At 40.5% G+C, this 24,671-nt stretch overlaps 1 protein-coding gene across 5 annotated transcripts in view; it reads right to left on the reverse strand.

The window, feature by feature from the left end:
- The window catches only part of FHIT (fragile histidine triad diadenosine triphosphatase), a 1,667,781-nt gene extending 1,643,437 nt beyond the window's left edge, over window positions 1-24,344 (reverse strand). For all 5 annotated transcript variants that reach the window (XM_055135669.1, XM_055135666.1, XM_055135667.1 and 2 more), the window contains exon 1: window positions 24,208-24,344. The gene's annotated coding sequence lies outside the window, so the exon portion shown is untranslated. The remainder of the gene's footprint in view (window positions 1-24,207) is intronic.
- Window positions 24,345-24,671: the final 327 nt, after the last annotated feature.

Consider the following 24,671-nt stretch of genomic DNA (forward strand, 5'->3'; position numbering starts at 1 on the left):
ACTGTCATCCCGTTGCTCATCGATTTGTTTGAGCGGGCACCAGTAACGTCTCTCATTTAGAGACTTATTGTTACTGTTTTCGGCATATCCAATACGCACGGGTAGCTTGCCAGGCTCTGCTGTGCAGGCTTGATACTCTCGGTAGCTTGCTAGCTCTCCGAGAGGGGCAGAGGAATCAAACTCAAGTCGGCTGAGTGAAAGGCGAAAGCCCAACTGCTATGCTATGTCTTTTGCTACTCATCATCATCCCATCATCCAGGTGATCATCGATTTGCTTGAGTGGTCTCAGTAACATCTCCATTCATCCTAGCCCTGAGATTTTAGAAGCCTCTCTTTACACATCCTTTCCAATGGTGCTGCATTGGAGGCTCTTTCAGGGTCAGGGGAATGAGACCCATCATTGTTACTGGTTTTGGCATATGAATACACGATGGGGAGTTTTCGAGGCTCTCCCATGTGGGCAGGAAACTCTCAGTAGATTTCCAGGCTCTCCCAGAGGGAGAACTAGGCCATAAGATATCCAGTGGCCGCCAAGCAGCCTCGCACTTCTAGGAGCTTGGTTTTAAGGTCTCTGGATGTTGGCCATTGGTGGGATTACACAGCACCAGGGGCAGTCCCTGGGTGTGACCGCCTAGCTACTGGAAAATGGGGAATCTGGGCAGAAGAGGCCAGAAAGTAAAAGAGAAAATCTCTCACTTTTGCTACTAATTACCAAAGAATGACTTTAGCATCAACTCTAAGATGAACACCACTTAGAGCTATTCAAGGAAATATAGTTTACAGGGCCAGAGGGGTAATATAGGAAATTAGGCTTGTCTTACATACAGCCAACCCTGGTCGATCCCTGACACTGCATATTGTCCCCAAGTACTTTCAGGAGTGATTTCTGAGCACAGAGGCAAGAGAAAACCCTGGGTGCCACCAGTTATGGTGCTCTCTCTCTCTCTCTCTCTCTCTCTCTCTCTCTCTTTCTCTCTATCTATATATATATGTATATATATATATTTACACACACATATATGTAATACATATATAAAACAAACCATGAGACAGAATGAATACCATTCAGCCCTGATAGTTTGATCTTATCCAAAGTTCAGCCTATTAAGCTATTTTAAGATGAAACAAGATGACCAACAATAAAATTAGCTATGAGAGGCCATATGGGCTGGAGTAATAGCACAGTGGGTAGGGCATTTGCCTTGAACGCAGCCGACCCGGTTTTGATTCTTCTGCCCCTCTCAGAGAGCCCAGCAAGCTACCAAAAGTATCCCACCCACACAGCAGAGCCTTGCAAGGTACCCATGGCATATTCCATATGCCAAAAACAGTAACAGCAAGTTTCACAATGGAGACATTATTGGTGTCCGCTCGAGCAAATCGATGAGCAACAGGATGACAGTGATACAGTGATGGAAGGCCAGAGTGATAGCACAGTGGGTAGCATACTTTCCTTGCATGTGGGCAGCCAAGGTTCTATCCCAGATGTCCCATATGGTTCCCTGAGCCCCACTTAGGTATGATCCCTGAGCACAGATTCAGGAAAAAGCACTGAGCACAGTCGGCATGGCCCAAAATATAGAACAAAACCAGAACAACAAAAAGCAGAACAACAACAACAACAACAAAAAACAGAACAACAAATATCAGCAGTGAGAGTACAACCAGAATAGTGCAGGGCTCTGACCTTCCTAGAAGAAACAATCGCAGGGTCGTGGAGATGGCTCGAAGGGCTGAAGTACTAGCTCTGCAGAAGGCAGGAGCTCAGAGATTTGAGTCCTGTAACTGCATGTCTCCCAAACACCAGCAGAAGCTACCTGTGGGGCAACTACTCAGGAGAAGCACCTGAGTACAACTGACTGTGGTCTCCAAATACTCCCCACTCAAAGCAAAAAAAAGAAATAACTGAAGCGACTAGGGAATATTTATCCTAAAGGAAAGACTTGAGAACTGCCTTCGAGTGAAGAGATATCACAAGGGGCTATAACACATGAGCTGAGTATGGGGAGATCCAGTTCCATCCCTGGTTCTCAGAGGGACAGTCTCCTGTCCCTCTGAGAACCAAAAGTAACCCCTGAGTACCTCAGGGTAAGCCCAAATCCCACCCTGCCTCCCCCCAGCCAAATCTGCCTTCATATATTCAGTGGGCTTTCATTCTAAAATCATTCCATTTTTATTGAGCACTTCCTCTGTGCAAGGAGATAAAAATCTAATTGCGCCAAAGAGCCAGTACCAAGGGTAAGGAGGATGTCTTGCATGCAGCCAATCTGGATTCTATCTCAGGCACAACATATGGTCCCCAAGCACTGCCAGGAATGATCCCTGAGCACTGAGCCAGGAGTAAGCTCTGAACACCATCAGGTGTGGCCAAAAGCAAAACTCAACACATACACACACACACACACACACACACACACACACACACTACTAAGCAAGAAAATTCCTACTCTGTTACAATCACGTAGAAGAGAAAGTAGATGTTGCTGGTGGCATTTTACAAGGATATGGTAAAGTACAGCAGAGCACAGAGTCTAGAACCAGAGTTCTAGGATCTGAGCCTACAGTGGTTGAATAGCTTTTTCTTCCCCACCCTTTTCCCCAGCCATGTCCGCATCAAATCTCTAGAGCCTGCAGGGTTGTAGAGCTTACTCTGGAAAAGAGCCTTTGCAGATCATTAAAAATCTTCAGATGATGTGGGGGGCTGGAGCGATAGCACAGCGGGTAGGGCATTTGCCTTGCACGCGGCCGATCTGGGTTCAATTCCCAGCATCCCATATGGTCCCCTGAGCACCGCCAGGAGTAATTCCTGAGTGCGGAGCCAGGAGTAACCCCTGTGCAACGCCGGGTGTGACCCAAAAAAGAAAAAAAGCAAAACAAAACAAAACAAAAAGAACCTTCAGATGGAAGGTTGATGGAATATTCAGTTGAGACCTTATATATGTCTCTTCTAGAAAAAGGCAGATGGAGATTTAAGACAGACAGAATGGGGACTGGAGCAATAGTACAGCAGGTAGGGCGTTTGCCTTGCATGTGGCCAGCCAGAGTTCAATTCTCAGCATCCCACATGGTCCCCTGAGCACTGCCAGGAGTAATTCCTGAGTGTAAAGCCAGGAGTATTACCTGTGCGTCGCTGGGTGTGACCCAAAAAGAAAAAAAAAAATAGAATGATCCAGGGAAGTGCAGGGAAGTAGGTGGACACAAGCCAGGGCATGCCTGGAGCCACCCAAAGCTGCAGCTAATGGAAAGGCCTCTTGAGAGAATAAACAATGGGCCAGCTCTGACACCCAGTTCCTAAAGATGTACAGAGGACACAATTGCCTATGTGAGCCAGCATTGCTAGGATGAGAAAGGACAGGTGTGTGTATGTGGTGGGGGGTGAGGGGTGGAGAATCACTGGAGCAGGAGCGAGGATAAAGAGGTGTTACTCTTCACCCAAACTATAACACTAAAACGTCTCAGATCAAAGCTATGGGAAGATAAACCAGCATGTCTTCATGGAGAGTAAACCTACCTTTACATTTATCTCAATTCTTGGATTCAGAATAGTTCTGATACTGCCAAGTACATCCTAGGTGGCTACATCAAAATGTGCAGCAAGCCAGGCAGTAGGACTAGGAAATTAAGATATAGCTGACTATTCCGATTAGTCACCTAGCTACAGCGCCAAAACATCATAGCTCACTTGGGCCCACTTTGGCTAAAAACACATACACAAACATTTCAAATAAGGGTAGACAAGGAACAGATAAAACTACAGAATATTTACATAATGGAACATTATACAACAGTCAAATCAAATAAAGATCGGTGCACAGTGGGTTATATTACATGTGGCTTTTTGTGTAAGGAAAGAAGGAAAATAATTTCTAGCCATACTTGTCTGTGTGCACAAGGAATACTGAAAAAATTAAAAACAACCAGTCAAAGAAATAAACTAGTTCAATGAAATAAAGATTCAAACAATGGAGCAAACTATAGCTGTTAAAATTATACCATACAAAATATACATAAATACACAAAATATCTATGCTTTTATATTTATATATACTTTTCAAAAGTATATATATATAATTTTTTTAAATTTTATATATAAAATTTTTTTGAGGCCACAACCCTTTTCAGGAATTCTCCTGGCTCTGTACTCATGGATCATACCTGGCAGACTCAAGAAACTATATACTGGGGTGCCAGGTTTGAACGCTGGTGGGCCAATAGTACAAGGCAAGTGCCCCAGTCACTGTATTCCCAATAGTATATATCTTCAAGTAATTAATTTTTCAGAAATTTAGAAAAATTAATTTTTCAGAAATTTTAAAAAATTTCTAAAGCAACTCCAAGAGCTACACGCTGAGCTAGATGGTGTATAAAAGGCTATTTAAGGGATTAAGCTGTTTTCCTTGCACATGGCCAACCCTGGTTCCATCTCTGGCTCTGGTTTTGGTTCTCCAAACACCACCAGGGGTCACTGATGAGCACAACGCTGGGACTATCCCCTAAGCACCCCCAGGTGTGGAATCATGAACTCAGAGTACCTCAGAGTGTGCCATCTCTGCTCCACAGGCAGGTGTGATCAAGCACCACAAGTGACTAGAATATGCAAGCCACTGCCAGCACTGCCACAAAAATGTGCATACCTGCTGTCAGCAGGCTCTACAACCAAAATGTGTGTAAGCACTAAAGGAGTCTGACTTCCTAGATGTATAAACACTACAGCTAGGTGTGCACCTCTTGCACCCCACCATGAGCACAATGCAAGACAGTGCAAGTGTGTACCCAAGACAAGCATTCACACCAATTGTGCAAGCACCACAGCCAAGCATGTGAACCCCCGTCATCATGGCAATGACAACAACAATATAGGAAATGCAAACATAGGGAAGGGGGAAATAATAAAGTAAAAGATCATTTAATCATAAGTAGATAATTTTAATGTTTTGGAGCAATAGCACAGCGGTAGGGCATTTGCCTTGCACACAGCCAACCTAGGTTCGATTCCTCCGCCCCTCTGGGAGAGCCCAGCAAGCTACCAAGAGTATACTGCCCTCATAGCAGAGCCTGGCAAGCTACCTGTGGCATATTCAATATGCCAAAAAGAGTAATAAGTCTCACAATGGAGGCATTACTGGTGCTCGCTTGAGCAAATCAATGAGCAAGGGGATAACAGTAAATTTGCAGCTTTTCTTTTTAACTAAGCTAATTCACACGATCAAAAATCTCATTAATCTCTTTTTGTTGGCATCTTCCTGACTCCCTGAATCCTAGTTTCATGCCTGCTTTAGCCACTGTTGTTCACAACTATCTAAATATACTTTCCTTGACATCTCCAAATGGCCAAACTGAACTCATTGCTACCTACACATTTTGTGGAAGAATCTGTTTCTTTAAAAATACCATGAATTGTGTGTGTGTGTGTGTGTGTGTGTGTTGGGATGGGTGCGGTCGGGAGGGAGTGGGTGTCATCACTTGCTGCTAAAAACATTCTGAGCTGACACAGTAACCTACTAAATAATATAGAACATGTTAAGGCTGGTACAGGCAACCCAACATGTTTATTTTCACAAGTAGTAAAGCCTAAGATTGATGTTATTAATCACCCCAACCAGATTTTTCTGAGGCTTCCAGGAAGCAGAGTCCAAGACAAGCTGTTATCAGGAATTCTGAGAGCACAAAAAAGCCTTGCCTGTGTGAAGAAAAGCTAGGAGACTAATCTTATAGTTTACAATAAAATCCAGCACTTCAACTTCTGAAAGGTATTTATTCTAAGGAAGGAACAGAATATGGATATGCACATATGGAATCTTCCTTAATATACACCAGAAAGAAAAAAAAGGTGATAAATAAATCTAATGCCAAATAATTGAGATAGGCTGAAAATTATTGCACAGTGCCTGGGATGGTTCAGAGGTTAGAGTCAGAGAAATACAGCAGGTACATTGCTTGCCTGCACACGGTAGACTTGGGTTTGATCCCTGGCATCCCTATGGTTCCTCACATCTACCAGGATTGACTACTGAGTTCAGAGTGAGGAATAAGGTTTGGATACCACTGAGTTTGGCTCCCAAACAAACATAACAGACCCTCGGAAGTGTGAGGCCACTGGCTCAATCCCAAATACTGCACACATGTGCTGAGTGCAAACCTCGCAGCCTTGTTGTTTGTGTGGATCCCTGGCACCATAAGCAAATTCCAGCCACACAGTCACCATGTGTGTAAAGAATGATCCAAGTGTAAACAGAGTGTTCAACCCCTGGGGAGCACTGCAGCCAAGTGTCCGAGCATCACAACCAAACCACCACTAGCCATTGCACCAGCATCCACAAAGGTACAGGAAAAGATAAATTAATAAATAAAATAATTGTCTGGTCTAAGAGTAGCTTGCTTTGCAGTCATTACTGGCTTGGAGAAATGCATACAGCACACAAAGTGAAAGAAAAGTAGTCAAACATATGCAAAGTGCTATCTTAATTTAGAAAACTAATAGAACAAACAAATCTACACTAGATTTAGGGAGTGTTAGATGGGGAGAACATACACACTGAAAATGTTGATAGTGCTATCATGAGGAATGGCAGTGTTTCATGTTTTGAGCATTTCTGTACTTTTCTGCATAAATTTATTCTAAAATAAGTTTATTTTCTTATGCAATTGGTTTTTAAACATGTCTTAACATCACACTATCCGATTAGAATAATCTGAGCCCTCTGACCATGGTGCTGGCCTAATCCTCACCAATTTTGTGTAACATCTGACTATAGAATAAAAGGAGTTAACAAGAATTAATTTATTTTTGTATTTTAAAAATAGTCTGATGCTAACAGCTGCAAGCTAAGCTACAGAAAAAAAAGATAAAGAAATTTTGTGTTTCCAAGTGAATTTATATCATATAAATGCAGCATGTTTTATTTAATTCCATAAATACAGTTTGTATGCTGCCAATTTGAGAAAAATATTGATGTTTCCTTAAATAAGTCTACTCTACCATGAAATTCATTCTCTTACATGAACTGGAATGATCTTGGAAACAATAAAAATGAATGCTAATTTGATATGTCACTGATTTAAAAGAAAAAAAAGTACATGGACATCCTTGTCTCGATCCATTAGCTCGACTTCAATATCGGAAGAATAACTATGAAGCAGGTTTGACCTTTCTGTCATCTGACATCAATCAGCAAAACTCAAGCTCCCCAGTCACATGACCAGGTTTACTTTTCACTCACACCACTGGGTCTCCTTGAGCACTCACTTAAGTAATATTTTTGAGTTTCCATTTCCTCATCTGAAAACAGGAATAAGAATAAAATTAGAGCATGCACACAAAGGTCTTAGTTTAGTGCATCATGATTTGATGAAAAAACAATGTTTTGGGCTAGGGAAATAGCTCAGCAGTAGCATACTGCCTGTGCATGTGTGAGACCATGGCTTTGCTCTCTGGCACTCAGAGATAATAAAGTGGGTAAGGCACATTGTCCAGCAGGTTTCAATTCCATATGGTCCCCTGAGCATTACCAGGGGTCATACCTGACTGCCAAGCGAGGAGTAAGCCCTGAGCACCAGCAGGTGTGGTGCAAAATCAAAATCAAAAACAAAAACAAAAATAAAACTCTAATCTACCTTAGTTTCAACTCACATGCGGAGAGAGATTACAAAACTAGAATATCAAGATTCTAAAGACAATCCAGGATGCTGCTTTGAGAACCCAAGCTGGAAAATAATTAAGGCTTGGGATGTAATATACAGCATGGCAACTATACTTAATTACACTGCAGTATTATTTGAGATTTGCTGAGAGAAGATCTTAAAAGTTCTCATCACAAGAAAATATAACTGTGTGATGATGAATGTTAACTAGGCATCATTGTGATAAATTTACATTATATACAAATTCCAAATTATCATGACATATACCTGAAACCAATATAATGTTATTGATAAATGATACCTGTCAGAAATACTTATAAATATGGATTTGATATTACTTATTTTCTTATGATAAATGAAATGTTTAGGGGAAATGTTGGGATTTTTAGACCAATGGAAATCTGATTTAGTATTTGTATTAGAAAAATAACTACCCCCATTACCATAGTCCTATCTAGCCCTTTACCAATCGCCCATTTTAGTCAAGGTACTGAATGAATAAACTTTTTAAATGGCTAAAGTAATTGCTAACAAGAATTTAGCTCTTACTATCTACCAGGAAGTATCCTGTATGTTGCATGTATTTTAATCCTTACAATTATTTAATTTTCCCCACAATTAACCAATGAAATGGGTTCTCCTACTAGCTGCATTTTTGAATGGACGACACTAAGAGACATAAAATATTGTCATAAATATAATACATAAAACACAGCATTATAAATAATTCCCTTTAATGTACTAAACACAGCACGGATGCCTTCTAAACAGCATTTCTTGGGTTCTAACAATCTTGTACAAGTCCAACTTAATGGAAAAGAAAATATGTTAAAGCTAGATATAGATGAGTGTGGTCCCAACACCAACCAGACCAGCAGTTACCCTAATACTAGAAGACAGAAGACCCCAGAATTATCGGACTCTTCACAAATGTGGAAAGGAAGTCCCACAGAGAGGACAGATAGGCATAAAGCAGTGGAAGATTCAGAACTAAACCCAGCTCTTCAGACTCCCAGTGAAATGATTTTACATTATATGGTGAGGCATCTTGACACCATTTCAGCCATTTCAAACATCGTGAAAGAAGGAAGTGAAAGCTGACCAGCTGCAAGGAGGGTGCTGGCACCAACGTGTGGCCTTTCCCTATATTCCTTCTGGAGCCAGGGACCTGCTGTATAACTTCAGGAACACTCATAACTAGATAACTGGGCAAGGTAGAGAATCTTATGAGAGAAACAGCAGCATATACAGGAAGGGCCATAGCCCTTTCGTGATCTACAAAACATACAGTTTCCAATATGATTTTCCTGAAATAGAGCTGGAAATGACTGGAGAAACAAAGTTTGCATGGGGTGGGGGGGTCTCTGTTGTAAATGTAAGACACAAGTAGAGTTTTAGAACATGATTTGAATAAGAAGGTCCTTTTAATCTTTTCTGATTAAATGAACACCACCTTACCTACTTTGTGTATTAGCTAAAAATAATTCATCTGTCTCAGAGAATTCAAAAATAAAGTTTTAGAGGTGTTGAATTAAAATTCATTCATTATTATGTAATCCTCAAAATATAACAGCTGTTTACTCAGCTTTGATTTCTAACTTTCCTTTGATGACAAATATTAATATTTATCGTTTTTCTGATGTTGAGCTAATGAGAGTCTTAAGTGTTTATGAGAAGACATTTAAATATTACAGTATGGTCGATGTGTTTATTCTCTGCTTTTAACATCAACCAAAAATTAAGCATCATTTTTTGTCCTAGGTTGAACATCATTTTCAATAAACCTTATATGGTCAAAATTGATAGTTTCTATATTTATTTGATGACCAAAGAGAAATAGGACAATTCACCAAATAAGACAGAGCTGGGAAAGATATGTCTCTTATTTTTGAAGTGAAAATACATGCATATATCAAACATTATCCAGTTATAGTAAATAGAACAATATTTCTATGACCACAGTAATATTTACTGAGTACTGACTATGCATTAGGTACTGTAAATCTCATCTAATCTTCAAAACAACTCTAATAGTAGATTCATCTTTATTTGACCTCCACACCTACCAAAAAGAAGCTAAATGTAGAAACTTGAAGTACAACACTGAGCATTACATATTACATCACTCAGCTGATAAGAAACAATGTTAGATATCTGGCCAAAGAGTCAGTAAATTTTTCTTAGGAATCTTGTCTTGACATGCAGAATTCAAAAATCTCTACTATCTTTATGCATGAAGATAAAAACAGAAAGTTCCCTGCCCTTTGAAAATCAACTTACTAGAGAGGAAAAGTAAATATTATTAGTGGAATAAATGAGGCACTGTCCTCTAAAATTGGAGGAAATGAAAGGCTATACAATTTCAGAAAAATGGTAAGAGCAGTTGAGGTGGGAAGTTTCTGCTTGATGTTCTATATAGCACAGCAGGTAGAGCGTTTGCCTTGCGCGAGGCCAACCCGGTTTGATTCCTCCGTTCCTCTCAGAAAACCCGGCAAGCTACCAGGAGTATATACAGCCCGCACAGCAGAGCCTGGCAAGCTACCTGTGGTGTATTCAATATGTCAAAAACAGTAACAACAAGTCTCACAATGGAGACGTTACCGGTGCCCACTCAAGCAAATCAATGAACAATGGGACGGGCCGACAGTGCTACCGACAGTGCTGCAGTACTACATGTTTCACAACCAAGAGTGGTTGAATGAGAGTAGTAATGGAGGATGGCCCAGGAGAAATGTGAAATGTGGCACAGTGCAAGTGCAACACCAAATTCTGAGAGCTGGCAAGGACCACATACTCAAACTGGGCCAGAGATTATAGAAGGAGAAGTCAAAAATTTAGCCACTACATCTAACTTCACAAAGCTTACAGTTTGGGAGAGAGGCATTAATCAAAATTTACATGAGAAACTAAACCTCTAAAAATATATTAAATTCATGGAAACAAAAGGCATAACACTAACCTATGGGAAATTAGAAGGATCCAAAAACCTTCCTTTAACCTCTCAAACTCCTTCTAGTCTAAGATCCTAACATATAAAAGCTGTATATTATTCCTTCTTTGAACAATCAATAGTTACTGAAACTCTTTCATTCTGTTCCCCTGCAGCCCTAGAGTAAGGACTTTGATTCTGACATTCACTGCCAGAAGGGTCAGAGCAGGAGCATTATAGCCAGACAGCCGACTAACGGCAGAACTGGATGTAGCAAATAAGCTGTGCATAACTGAGTTGAAGAAATGGAAGGCCTAGGTCATAAACATGGAACCTGGTATCCCGGTTGCTCACTAACAGGTAACAGAGTACCTAAAAAGATGGCAGGCATTAGGTAGGTCTCAGTTATAACCATACCTGATGTTATTTTGTTTGTTTAGGGGCAACACCCAACAATGCTTCCAGCTCTGCACTCAGGAACTACTGGTGGTGTCTGGGGACCATTCAGGATGCTGGGGATTGAACCAGGGTCAGCTGCGTGCAAGGCAAACACCCTATCTGCTGAACTATCACTCTGGATCCCATACCTGATATTTGTGCAAGAGAAAAAAAAATCTAATGGGGCGAAGAAATGAACAGAAACTTTACCAAGGAAGAGATACGAATGGCCAAAAGGCACATGAAAAAGTGCTCTACATCACTAATCGTCAGAGAGATGCAGATCAAAACAACCATGAGATACCACCTCACACCACAGAGACTAGCACACATCCAAAAGAACAAAAGCAACCGCTGTTGGAGAGGATGTGGGGAGAAAGGGACCCTTCTACACTGCTGGTGGGAATGTCGGCTAGTTCAGCCCTTTTGGAAAACAGTATGGACGATTCTCAAAAAACTAGAGGTTGAGGTCCCATTTGACCCAGCAATACCACTGCTGGGAATATATCCCAGAAAAGCCAAAAAGTATAGTCGAAGCGACATATGCACTTATATGTTCACCGCAGCACTGTTTACAATAGCCAGAATCTGGAAAAAACCTGAGTGCCCTAGAACAGATGACTGGTTGAAGAAACTCTGGTACATCTATACAATGGAATACTATGCAGCTATTAGAAAAAATGAGGTCATGACTTTTGCATATAAGTGGATCAACATGGAAAGTATCATGCTAAGTGAAATGAGTCAGAAAGAGAGAGACAGACATAGAAAGATTGCACTCATCTGTGGAATATAGAATAATAGACTATAAGACTAACGCCCAAGAATAGTAGAAATAAGTACAAGGAGATTGTTTCCATGGCTTGGAGGCTGGTCTCTCATTCTGGGCAACTCAGGGAAGGGACCACCAAGTAAAATGTGGTTGGAGGTCATGTGGGGGAAGGGTGATGCGTGCCGAATACAGACTAAAGACTTAACACAATGACCACTCAACACCTTTATTGCAAACCACAACACCTAATCAGAGAGAGAGAACAAAAGGGAATTCCCTGCCATAGTGGCAGGGTAGGGTGGGGGGAGAGGGGACTGGGGAGGGGGGAAGGGATGTTGGGTTTACTGGTGGTGGAGAATGGGCACTGGTGAAGGGATGGGTTATCGAACTTTGTATGGGGGAAACATAAGCACAAAGATGTATGGATCTGTAACTGTACCCTCACGATGACTCTCTAATTAAAAATAAACTAATATATAAAAAAAAGAGAAAAAAAATCTAGACAGAGGTGTTCAGTGGAAAAGGTGAGCAGAAAGTAAGGCTGGACAGCAGACATCAAAGTTCCAAGCATAGTGCTAAGACTCAAGGTTAGGAATATTACCCAAATGTTAAAACTCAGAGTCCATATTTTAACTCCAGGCCCTTTGTGGGCCTGGATCTACTGTTACAGCCAAACTGGTCTGAAGGTCTCTCCCCTACCTCAGCACCTTGATACTTGCTGTTATTTGCATTCTGAATGTCATTCTACAGATTCTTCATATGTCTGGAGCTCTATCTCATCTTTTCAAAGGTCTCAGTCAAACATCAACTTCTCCTCTCTAGCTGTCCTGTCCAAATATGTGGCCCATTCCCTTTCACTATCATGGTAATTTATACTATTTCCTTTTCAGCATTTTATCTATATGTATTTGGGGACTTGAAGAATCACTGCTATCTACTTTAAAACTGAACAGCAACATAGCAGAAACATAAAGATGCATACAGAAACTTGCTATTCAAGGTGTGATCCCTGAGCCCCCCACAACATTAACAGCATCTGGGGGCTTTTTAGAAATGTAGATGTATTTTGCTTCAACAGGGTCTTTATATATATATATGTATGCATATATATATATATATATATATTCCAGTTCCCTACCATAAGAATTGGATACAGCTGCTTAACAGATTAAACTAAACACAGTTTTTCCATGTCAGAGAGATGTTGAGATGTTGGCCTATTGTCTCTTGGAAGTTCAAATAGCTATAGAGAAAGTTTTAGCTTAGAAATGGCTTTCTTACCCTCTTCAACAAATGGTGCTGGCATAACTGGACAACCACATGCAAAAGAATGGGCTTAGACCTCAACCTGACACCATGCACAAAAATCAGATCAAAGTGGATTAAAGACCTCAACATCAGACCACAATCCATAAGGTACATCAAAGACAAGGTCAGCAAAACCCTCCACAATATTGAAGCTAAAGGTATCTTCAAAGATGACACAGAACTAAGCAATTAAGTAGAAATAGAGATAAACAAATGGGACTATATTAAACTAAGAAGCTTCTGCACTGCAAAAGACACAGTGACCAGAATACAAAGGCAATCTACAGAATGGGAAAGGATATTCAGCCAATACCCATCCAATAAAGGGTTGATATCAAGGGTATATAAAGCACTGGTTGAACTCTACAAGAAGAAAACATCCAACCCCATCAGAAAATGGGCTGAAGAAATGAACAGAAAAATTTCCAAGAGATACGAATGGCCAAAAGGCACATGAAAAAATGCTCTGCATCACTAATCATCAGGGAGATGCAGATCAAAACAACCATGAGATACCACCTCACACCACAGAGAATGGCACACATCCCAAAGAACAAAAGCAACCGCTGTTGGAGAGGATGTGGGGAGAAAGAGACCCTTCTACGCTGCTGGTGGGAATGCGACTGGTCCAGCCCCTTTGGAAAACAATACGATGCTTCTCAAAAAATTAGAAATTGAGCTTCCATTTGATCCAGCAATACCACTTCAGGGAAAATATCCCGGAGAAACAAAAAAGTATTGTCGAAATGACATCTGCACTTATATGATCATCATGGCACTGTTTACAATAGCCAGAATCTGGAAAAAACCCGAGTGCCTGAGAACAGATGACTGGTTAAAGAAACTTTGGTACATCTATACAATGAAATACTATGCAGCTGTTAGAAAGGATGAAGTCATGAACTTCGCATATATGTGGATCAACATGGAAAGTATCATGCTAAGTGAAATGCGCCAGAAAGAGAGAGACAGACATAGAAAGATTGCACTCATCTGTGGAATATAAAACAACAGAGTAGGAGACTAATACCCAAGAATAGAAGTATATAATACCAGGAGGTTGGCTCCATAGCTTGGAAGCTGGCCTCACATACTGGGGGAAAGGCATCTCAGATAGAGAAGGGAACACCAAGTAATATGTGATTGGAGATGCTATGCGGGAAGGGAGATGCGTGCTGAAAGTAGACTAGAGATTGAACAGGATGACTACCCAATACACCTATTGCAAACCAGAACACCCAAAAGGACAGAGAGATATCAAATTGGAATGCCCTGCCACAGAGGCGGGGTGGGGGGGGGGGGAGGGGACTGGAGGTGTGGGAGGGATACTGGGTTCATTGGTGGTGGAGAATGGACACTGATGGAGGGATGGGCTGTCAAACATTGCATGAGGGAAAAACAAGCACGAAAATGTGTGAATCTGTAACTGTACCCTCACTGTTACTCACTAATTAAAAAATAAATTAATTAAAGTAATTAAAATAAAAGAAATGGCTTTCTTATAATGCTTCAAGGGGCCAAGAAAATCTTCGTTGTAGATTTATCCCTGGCCACTAGCAGTTGAAGTATCCTGGGTCTATCTTCAATAGCAGAACCTAGCAATTGGATTTCACTGTGGTGACCACCTGTTGTTTAGGTATTCTATCATTTCTCCTTTTCTAAAAGTAGCAGCACTTTCCACTAATCAGATTCTCTCTGTGGGTGCCCTGTGCTAACCATGCACAGAACAAGCTCACAGAGCTTTGTTCACACACACACAGGAGCAAAATTCTTTTCCTCCTCCTTTAACCATCTTTCTCTCTTGTTTTTTCATGATCTCCAGAAAAAAAATCTACCTCTTTCTTTATTACCTTTATTCCTGGGGTGCACTGAGCAGGAATCACCAGGGCGCCAGAGTAAGAGAACCTTACTCAAGCAAGTTCTCTTTATTCCTTTGCCTATTCTCAGGGATCCAAACTCATTCACAAATCTGCCTGCTTCTGAGCACTGCTTTTAGAATCTGTTCTCTTTCACCTCCATTATCTCTTACCTAAAACACTCAACACATTTCCTAAGTACTTGCTACTCAAAGTATCATCTGATTAGAATAGGCCTGAGAGTCTAGTACACTGAATCAAAACACAGGCTTTAAGAACAGCCAAAGACTCACAGAACACTAAACTTAACAAAGTCAAATCTACCTTTTTCTCTCTCTCTCTCTCTCACACACACACACACACACACACACACACACACACACACACACGCTACATTTCCCTCTCTCAGTTTCATTACCCAATAGCAACCATACTTTGTTAAAAAGCAAAATCAGTTCTTTCATTTCCCCACTTAAAACTTAAATGTTTTCCCAAATGCCTTTGGCATGAAGTTCATATTTGGTTAACAACATAGGAAATTAGACTAGACTTAATATTGCAGCCTGCCTCTGCAACTTCATCTCCACACCTCCCCAGTCCACTGAATTTTACACCCAAGACACAAAGCGATTTCTGCTTTTCAGATCTCAATTACCCACTTCCATTCAATTGGTGTCTTTTCCCTTCCTTTCTCTAAGCTCTTCTCCACCTAAAATATATCTCTGCCTAAATGAATGGGACTATCTCAAACTAAGAAGCTTCTGCACCTCAAGAGAAACAGTGACCAAAGTACAAAGACAATCTACAGAATGGGAAAGGATATTTATGCAGTACCCATCCGATAAAGGGTTGATAACAAGGATATACAATGCACTGGTTGAACTCCACAAGAAGAAAACTGCCAACCCGATCAAAAAATGGGGTGATGAAATGAACAAAAGCTTTCCTAAAGAAGAAATCCGAATGGCTCAGAGGCACATGAGAAAATGTTCCACATCACTAATCATCAGGGAAATGCAGATCAAAACAACCATGAGATATCATCTCACACCACAGAGACTGGCCCACATCCCAAAAAACAAAAGCAACCGGTGTTGGCGTGGATTCGGGGAGAAAGGGACTCTTCTTCACTGCTGGTGGGAATGCCGACTGGTTCAGCCCTTTTGGAAAACAATATGGACGATTCTCAAAAAATTAGAAATTGAGCTTCCATTTGACCCAGCAATACCACTCCTGGGAATATATCCCGGAGAGGCAAAACGGTATAGTAGAGATGGCATATGTATTTCTATGTTCATTGCAGCACTGTTTACAATAGCCAGAATCTGGAAAAAACCAGAGTGCCCCAAAACAGATGACTGGTTAAAGAAACTCTGGTACATCTACACAATGGAATACTATGTAGCTGTCAGAAAACATGAAGTCATGAAATTTGCATATAAATGGATCAACATGGAAAGTATCATGTTGAGTGAAATGAGTCAGAAAGAAAGAGACAGACATAGAAAGATTGTACTCATATGTGGAATATAATGTAACTGAGAAGTACAAGTTGGCAACAATGCAACTTCTGGCAGATATCTCTCTGGACTTAGTTACTAAAATACTAAATTACAGAAACCCAAAACTGAGAGGCCGCTAAGTGTGGTCACTCGACCTCATACCTCTTCATCCTCAGCAATGGAAAACAAATTATCTAATGTTTCCTTTTCAGCAGGTCTGACTTTAGGGGAGAGACTCTCCAAACAATAATAGTGCGTTTTGTTGAAATATTGTATGCAATCAAAGTGAAAGTAAAGTGAAATTTATTAGTTACACAGGCAGGGGGGGGCTTAGGGGGGGCTAGGGGTGTGGGGGGGTTAGGGGTGTGAGGGGGCGGGGTGGAGCTATACTGGGATTCTTGGTGGTGGAATATGAGCACTGGTGAAGGGATGGGTATTCGAGCATTGTATAACTGAGATTTAAACCTGAAAACTTTGTAACTTTCCACATGGTGACTCAATAAAAAATTTTTAAAAAAAAAATAATAAATAAAATATATCTCTGCCTTCCATCACAACCCTCACTCCAGGTCAGCTACATGACTGTGGTTGTCTCCAGTGACTATAGTGCAGTGGAAACCTGGCACAGAGCAAAAAGTGGGATAAATATGCTGAATAAATATGTTTAGGTAGCTGGAGTATAGTAGCATAGCGGGTAGGGCGTTTGCTTTGCATGCAGCTGACCCAGGTTCAATTTCTCCATCCCTCTTGGAGAGTCCGGCAAACTACCAAGAGTATCTCACTTGCATGGCAGAGCCTGGCAAGCTACCCAAGGCATATTCAATATTGCAAAAAAAGTAACAAGTCCCACAATGGAGATGTTACTGGTGCCCACTCAAGCAAATCGATGAGCAACCGGATGACAGTGATACAGTGATACAGTAAGGGCATCCACTATATCCTTCATCCATCTGCTCTTTCCTTTTGGTATTATCCTCCTTCTTCTTTCTCCTTCTCAGTCGCTTACATCAATCACCCCTTTCCTGAAAATCAACTCCCTATCATGGCTATTGAATTTGTCACTTTAGAAAGAAGCTCTTGGGGCTGGTGAGATAGATAGCACAGTGGGTAGGGCATTTGCCTTGCATGCAGCCGACCCGGGTTCGATTCCCAGCATCCCATATGGTCTCCCGAGCATCACCAGGAGTAATTCCTGAGTGCATGATCCAGGAGTAACCCCTGTACATCACTGGGTGTGACCCAAAAAGCAAAAAAGAAAAAAAGAAAAAGAAAGTAAAAGAAGCTCTTCCATGTCTACATGGCCATTGCCCTAGGATTCCTCATGAGTCAGATGGCAACTTCTTCACTTTAACCTTGAGGCTCCTGGGAAAGGCCGCATTCTTTGTGGAAGTAGTCAGAAGTCTTCACTGACAAAAGCTGGCCATTTTTCAATCTAAGATTTAATACATCAGTGGAACTGTGTACCAGGGACCTCTCAGCAGGCAGTACAGAATAGAAGCTTCACTCTCACACTAAAGAATGCTACTGTATTGACAAGATTGGCTACTAAAAATTGTGTATAACTATTTTAAATGTACTATCCAAGCTTTCTGCTCTAAGAAAACACATTATTATAAATCATTTTTGTACAAAAAAATAAATAGATATGAGTTGGTGCTGAAGAGACAGTACAGCTGGTAGGGCATTTGTCTTGCATGTGGCCAACCCAGGTTCAATCCCCAGCATCCTATACAGTCCCCCAAGCACTGGCATGTGTAATTCCTGAATGTAGAGCCAGGAGTAACCCCTGGCACATCAGAGCATGACCCCCAAAATAAAATAAAATAAAATAAATGTGTGTCAACTTTAAATCTTGAGAAAATCTTGACCTGGCAGGATAGAATAGGTGTTAGCTTACCCTACATGCAGCCAACTCAATTTGAGTCCCTGGCACTGTAACTGGCCCCCTGTGCAGTACTTAAGACAATCACAGCTCTAATTATCAGTAGGAAGAAAAAAAATTAAAAAGAATCAGCTTTTTTCTGTAAGATGTCTTTATAGTAAGAGCAGGAGTTACATGATATATACAAGTCATTATAAAAATGACTTCCTGGGCTAGAGTTATAGTTCAGGGGTATGGTAAACAGCTATTTCACTATTGATCTTCCTCTGAAATTCCTCCTTATGAGAAAAAATAATAGACATAGAAAAGAACCTCCATAGATATTTAGGGTAAATATTTTTAATTATACTCATTTTCACAAAGTTACTTATTGTAAAAGACAAACTCCTCTTTGGAGTTCTTGCTGTTAGCAAAAGCAACTACTAATGGATCTTTCATTAAAGTAAAATGGCATATAAAATCTTAAACACAACAAACCAATAAAGTAGCAGGCTACAAGATTAACACATAAAGATCTGTTACATTTACATATGCAAATAATGAAATATAAGAGAAAAGAACAAAATGACAACCACATTCAAATTAGTATTTAAGAACATCAAATACTTAGGAATCAAAAAATGTGAAAAACCTACACATTGAAGACTTTAATTTGCAATTAAAAAAATAGAAGACAGCAGGAAATAGAAAAATATTTTGTGCTCATGGACTGAAAGAATTGATACTGTCAAAATGACCACCACATCTAAAATAATATAAAAGATTCAATGCAACTCCCAATGAAAATTTCAAGAATATTCTTCAAGGACTTAGGACAAACTCTACTAAAATTTGTATAGAATCATAAAAACTTCACAAATATCTAAAGAAATTTTGAGAAAAAAAATATGGGACTTACTATATTTATGGACTTTATACCATACTATAAAGCAGTAATAATCACATTTGTGTAGTACTGGAATAAAGACATACTCTAAGCCAACGGACCATTGCAAACAGAGATAAACCTTCATGTATATTAATCTAGAAGTAACTTGGTCATACCATTATACCATCTGAAGGAGCATACATACTATCTCTAGAACAGCTATTTCACCATTCATAACTCATCTTCCTCTGAAATTCCTTTCTATGACAAAATGCAATTTTGTCATAGTTAACCTATAACAAAGGATCTGGAGGCATAGAAGCAAATGATGTTTGAAAAACTAGATAGCCACATTCATTAAAAAGAGAAATTGAGTTTCACACTATTAACAAAAGCCTATTCAAAGTGGATTAACAAACTTGCAATTAGACTAGAATCCTGCAAATACAGCAAGGAAAACATAGGCAGAACTCTCTATGATCTAGACTTCAGAGATATTTTCAGTGATTTGACTCCATTAGATAACAAAACCAAAAAATAAAAATATAGAACTTCATTGAATTTAAAAATTTTTGCTTAGCAAAAAAATTCAGTCTAAAATAAAAAAGACTAACTGGGAGCAAATATTTGCACATTTGCAAAAAACTGTGGAGAAGATGAACAAAAATTTCTCCAAAGAATATGTATAGGAGGCCATTTAGCATATAAAAAATAGCTCTTTGCCAACAACATACGACAATAGTGAGCATGTCATATATTAAAAAGACTATAAGTATATGTGGGTAGGGATGTGGAGAAGAAGAAATTCATTCATTGTTAGTGGAAATGGTAACTGGTTTTGCCTTTATGGAAAACAATGCATAGATTTCTCTAAAACATAAAAACAGAGCTCCCATGTGATCAAGCAAATTCACTGCTTGGCATCTTTTTACAAAACACAAAACATTAACCTGAAAAAAAAAATGTGCACACCTATATTCACTGTAACAGTACAATAGCCAGGATATGGAACAAACAAATGTTTAGTGATTTATGAATGGATAAAGAAGTTATGTTTTATATATACCTATGTGTGTGCATGATGGAATATTAAGCAGTTATAATAAAAGATAAAATCGTGCATTTGCAACCTAAATGGTAATAGAGGACATCATGTTAAGCAAAAGAACTCAGAGAGAGAAGGACAAATATGAAATGATCTCACTCATCCCTTGTATATAAAAAGATAATAAAAGAAAATAGACTGTAGTGAACAAAGTCAAACTCTTGATACTATATAACTGATTAACAAACAGTGAGGGGCATAAAAGGATGATTAAATAGGTGAACTAAAAGTGAATTAAGAACATTGATTAGCTGCTTGGTCGTGGTGCAATAGAGTAACTTTAAAAATGGATATAATTTTTTAAAGAAATGCTGACTGAGGTTCTGTGATTTGCAAAACTGTTGTAAACTCATGGACATACTTTTAACAAATTCCACATCTATCACCAATATACACATCTCACCTGGCCAAGGACCCTAATTCCTCTCCCTTTCAACCATCTCCCCACACCACCAACTCAATTGTGTGTAACAGTTTTCCTACTGCGTCACCTTTGGCCATTTGTTGCCACCTTGTTGTAAATACCATAAATGGTAACACAACTGTAGCTACGTTACTTGTACAGTAATAAAAATAATTTTATATGACATGGAAATCAAGCAATATTTTGAAAAGTTGAGGATACTTGTATCAAATTTAAGAACAAAATAAGAGCTGCTATTCGTTTACTAAAACAAGCTACTGAGTGCCTAGCAGCACGCTCAAAAATTCAAACACATTATCTGATTTGATGATTATCCCTTATGATTTTGTGACCTAGAAATGTTTATTATGCCTATTTTACAAGCCCATAGATATACGAAGATAGAAGAAATCTTTAATCTTCCTGAGACAGAACTTGGATTTAAATTACAGGCTTCACACAATCAATCTCTATTGTATCTCTGCTCTGTTTGTCTATCCGTATCACTTTCTCATCTGAGAGGTGACAGACATGGGCATTCCCACAGAAATAGCCTTTTGGAGTATGACCTCAATAGACTGTAGTTTTTCATCTACTATGTAGAAGTTGAAAGAAAAGTAACCTGCTACATCTTATATTTCAAAGCTATCTTAAAAGAGAAAGCTGTGATTCAAGGAAAAAAGACAAAGAAACAGAGATTCTGTGTGGTTATGAATGCAATTCCACAAATTATTTTTTCAGTATCAGTGAAAACTCAGTAAGACTGTAAATTTGGAGTTTGTAAGTGGGAACATGGGTAATGAGGGAGACGGGGGACTTCCTAAATCTTAGGAACACTTAGATAATAATTTACAAAACTATTATTATGTAAAAGCCATTATCCAAACATACGAGGTGAGTTACCTAATATGTTATTTCAAAATGATTGAAATGATCAGTGTAATTCCTGAAACAAATGTTCCACACAATTTAAGCAACTGTGTTAATTTCTGATACACTTTTAGCTATGTGTTGTTATATTTTAATATAATTGAATGCAGAGACAGTATATGAAATTTTTAAAAAATCATAACATACCCCAAAAACATTTTACCAAATGGAATCATGTTTAAATAAAGACAACAACTAAAAAGGTACGAGCCTGAAAGGTCACATATATTGTTCACATATTTGTTGAATTAGTGAAATATTACAATATTTCACTTATATTACAATATTTATTCCTTAAGAGTAAATAAGAGAATTGCAACCTTAAGTCTAACCTAATAATAAAATATTACCTTACAATAAATAAGATTTTGCAACAATTGGCCCTGGTCTGTGGCCTAGTTAGAGGAGAAAAAATTATCTTAACAGCTTTGCATCTGATGCTAATTCTAGCTGACTCCTGGTATAATAAAAATATTCCTGGATTTGGAAATGAGGCACTTTAGCATGATTCCTGACACAGACCAACGGTGTGACCTTGGGCAAACTCTTTGTCACCGGGTTTGCCACCAGTTTTCTCATCGCTAAAATTAGGGCTTTTCCATAAAGTTATTTCTCGCCAACTTTTTTCTGTGTGTGTGGTGGTGGTGGTGTGGGACTTTTTTCAAACCTTTTAATTAGATTTAAAAGATCTCAAAGGTTTCTGTAGTGCTAATGCTTAGATTCCAACTACAGAAGAAACATAGTGTGATGAAAAGGTTTCAAATTCTGGATCTAGGAAGGCTGGGCTCCCTCTGTAGACTAAATTTGGGGGGAGGGAGGGGGAGTGGGACTGGGGGAGGTGTGTGTGTGTGTGTGTGTGTGTGTGTGTGTGTGTGTGTGTGTGTGTGTGTGTGTGTGTGTGTGTGTTGAAGCGCAGACTATCCAGCAAATTGGATTACAACTGCAGCATTTTCACTCCAGTTATCTTGAACAGCTTAACTTTCTGAGACTTCACATTTTCTAGCATGTGAGATGCGAATGAAATTGGTTCCCTCCGCCCCCTCATCTAGCTTTTGAAAGTCCTAAAGTAAATGCTAAATTATTTTACTTTCTTTATTAACTGAATTACATTTTATTCGTTGACAAATAAACTGCGGACAAACTCGCTTAACTTTTTTCTCACCCATCAAAGGGTCATACAATAGGAATATTAAAAGAAACGGAACATGCTCTACAAATCCCTGCGTGTTGGCTGCGTTTGAAAAACATGCGTGTGTGTTATCCAATGCTTGAACATCGTCCTCAAGCGTTCCCCAGCCTAGACACTGCCCGCACGATCAAGCCGCAGTCACTTCTCCCTTGCAGCTGGGCTCTCAGCTAACGGGTTCGGGCAGGAGCAAAAGGACGCGGGTCAACACGGAGGTTGTAGTTCGAGGCAAGCCGCTGCTCCGTGGACCTCCTCGGAAAGGAACTGCATTTCCCAGAAACGACCTTCCCCGGCCTCCTGACACCGGCAGGGAAGCAGGGGCGGGACTCCACCTCCCAGAAGCCTCTGCTGCCCGGCCGCGGCCCTCAGGGGCGCCGGGGACAGGTTCTGTCTAGTTGCGCGGATTAACAGGTGCGCATCGCGAGGGTTCTTTGGTACCGGACTCGCCCAAACACTTTAAAGCCTTTCTAAAGGCTGCGCTATTTTCTGAGGTTGCTGGCACTTTCTTTAAAAAAAAAAAAAAAAAAAAAAAAAAAAAACGGTATATTCGGACTATTTGCACATGGCACTCAAGTGCAGCTTCGGGTATACATCCTTGGGCCACCTGGGCAGGAAGCTCTAAGATCACTTTTTTTCTAAAAACACTTTAAGTCCAAGGTCATAGAGCGGGCTCAGACTTTGGCCTAATAAAGGAAACTGCGAGTGCATCTGTAGTACTCTAGTTCCCCATTGCTGTCTCGAAACACACACACACACACACACACACACACACACACACACACACACACACACTTTTTTAAAAAATCCTTTTTCACTTTTTTTTTTTTAAAGCTAAACTGTAACTAAGCTGTAAGGTATAAAGAAATCAAGTCCCACGAAATATCCAGGAGTTCTCCCAACATAACGAATTTATTGTGTTTTTCAAATACCAAATGTAAACTTCTCTCCCCAAAAAAGTGTTTTCCCTACGCACGTGTGCACTTCTGTCTTTGGGAAACCCAGCCCTGGGAGTGTGATGTGCTCTGTGGGGCAGATGCCTGCTTCATGCCTATGGGACTGACAACCATGCCTAAGCTTCCAGTTTCTATCAACCGCTGGACACCGGCGCTGGGACACCTCGGAGCTTCGGTCCTGGCTCCATGCCTCAGTTTACCCGCTTAGAAAATGCAGCGAAGGAGCAGGTTAGCGTTAGGGCGGTGCTCAGGAGTGGGCTCAGAAAAGGCTTCACAGTGGGAGGGTCTTTCGCACACTGACCACCAGCTCCCAAAGAACTGTGTGAGCCGACTGCCCGCAAAAACGGGTCCCTAAGAGACAGACCAGATGCCGGTGAAAACCCAGCCCCGCGCCCTGTAAACACGGTCAGCGTGGCCTTGCCCCCTGCCCCTACCTTCCAAGATCTTGGCAGCTGGGAAGTGAAAGGCAGAGGGAGGGTGCGCGGGGCAGGAGCAGCGCAGGGCGTGAGCCCACTGGGGTGACCGCCTCCAGTACCCAGGAACCGAGGGTAAGGGGGGGAAAGTGCAGCGACTGGTCGGAGCCTGGCGGCGACTACAACTCCCAGAAGGCCCTGCGGCGCAGCGAGCACCGCCCCCAAGATGGCCGCGCGTCTGGAGTCGGGCTCCGGGACCTAAAATGCACCAAGTACGCACAGGCCCTGGACCAATCAGCAGCTTGAGGATAGAAACTGTTTTCGGGGTGCAAATCCGTGGCGTTCACCGGAGAAAAGTAGAAGTGGGACTCCCTGTAGGAAAGGATTTTTATCACACACGGCACCGCTCTGTACTTTTTTATTGAAAACAAACAGGATTCTGGGGCCGGAGAGTGCAGCGGGCGAGGCACTGGCGCTGCGGGCGG

Source organism: Sorex araneus, chromosome 4, assembly GCF_027595985.1.
Source record: "Sorex araneus isolate mSorAra2 chromosome 4, mSorAra2.pri, whole genome shotgun sequence".
Classification (NCBI taxonomy): Eukaryota; Metazoa; Chordata; class Mammalia; order Eulipotyphla; family Soricidae; genus Sorex; species Sorex araneus.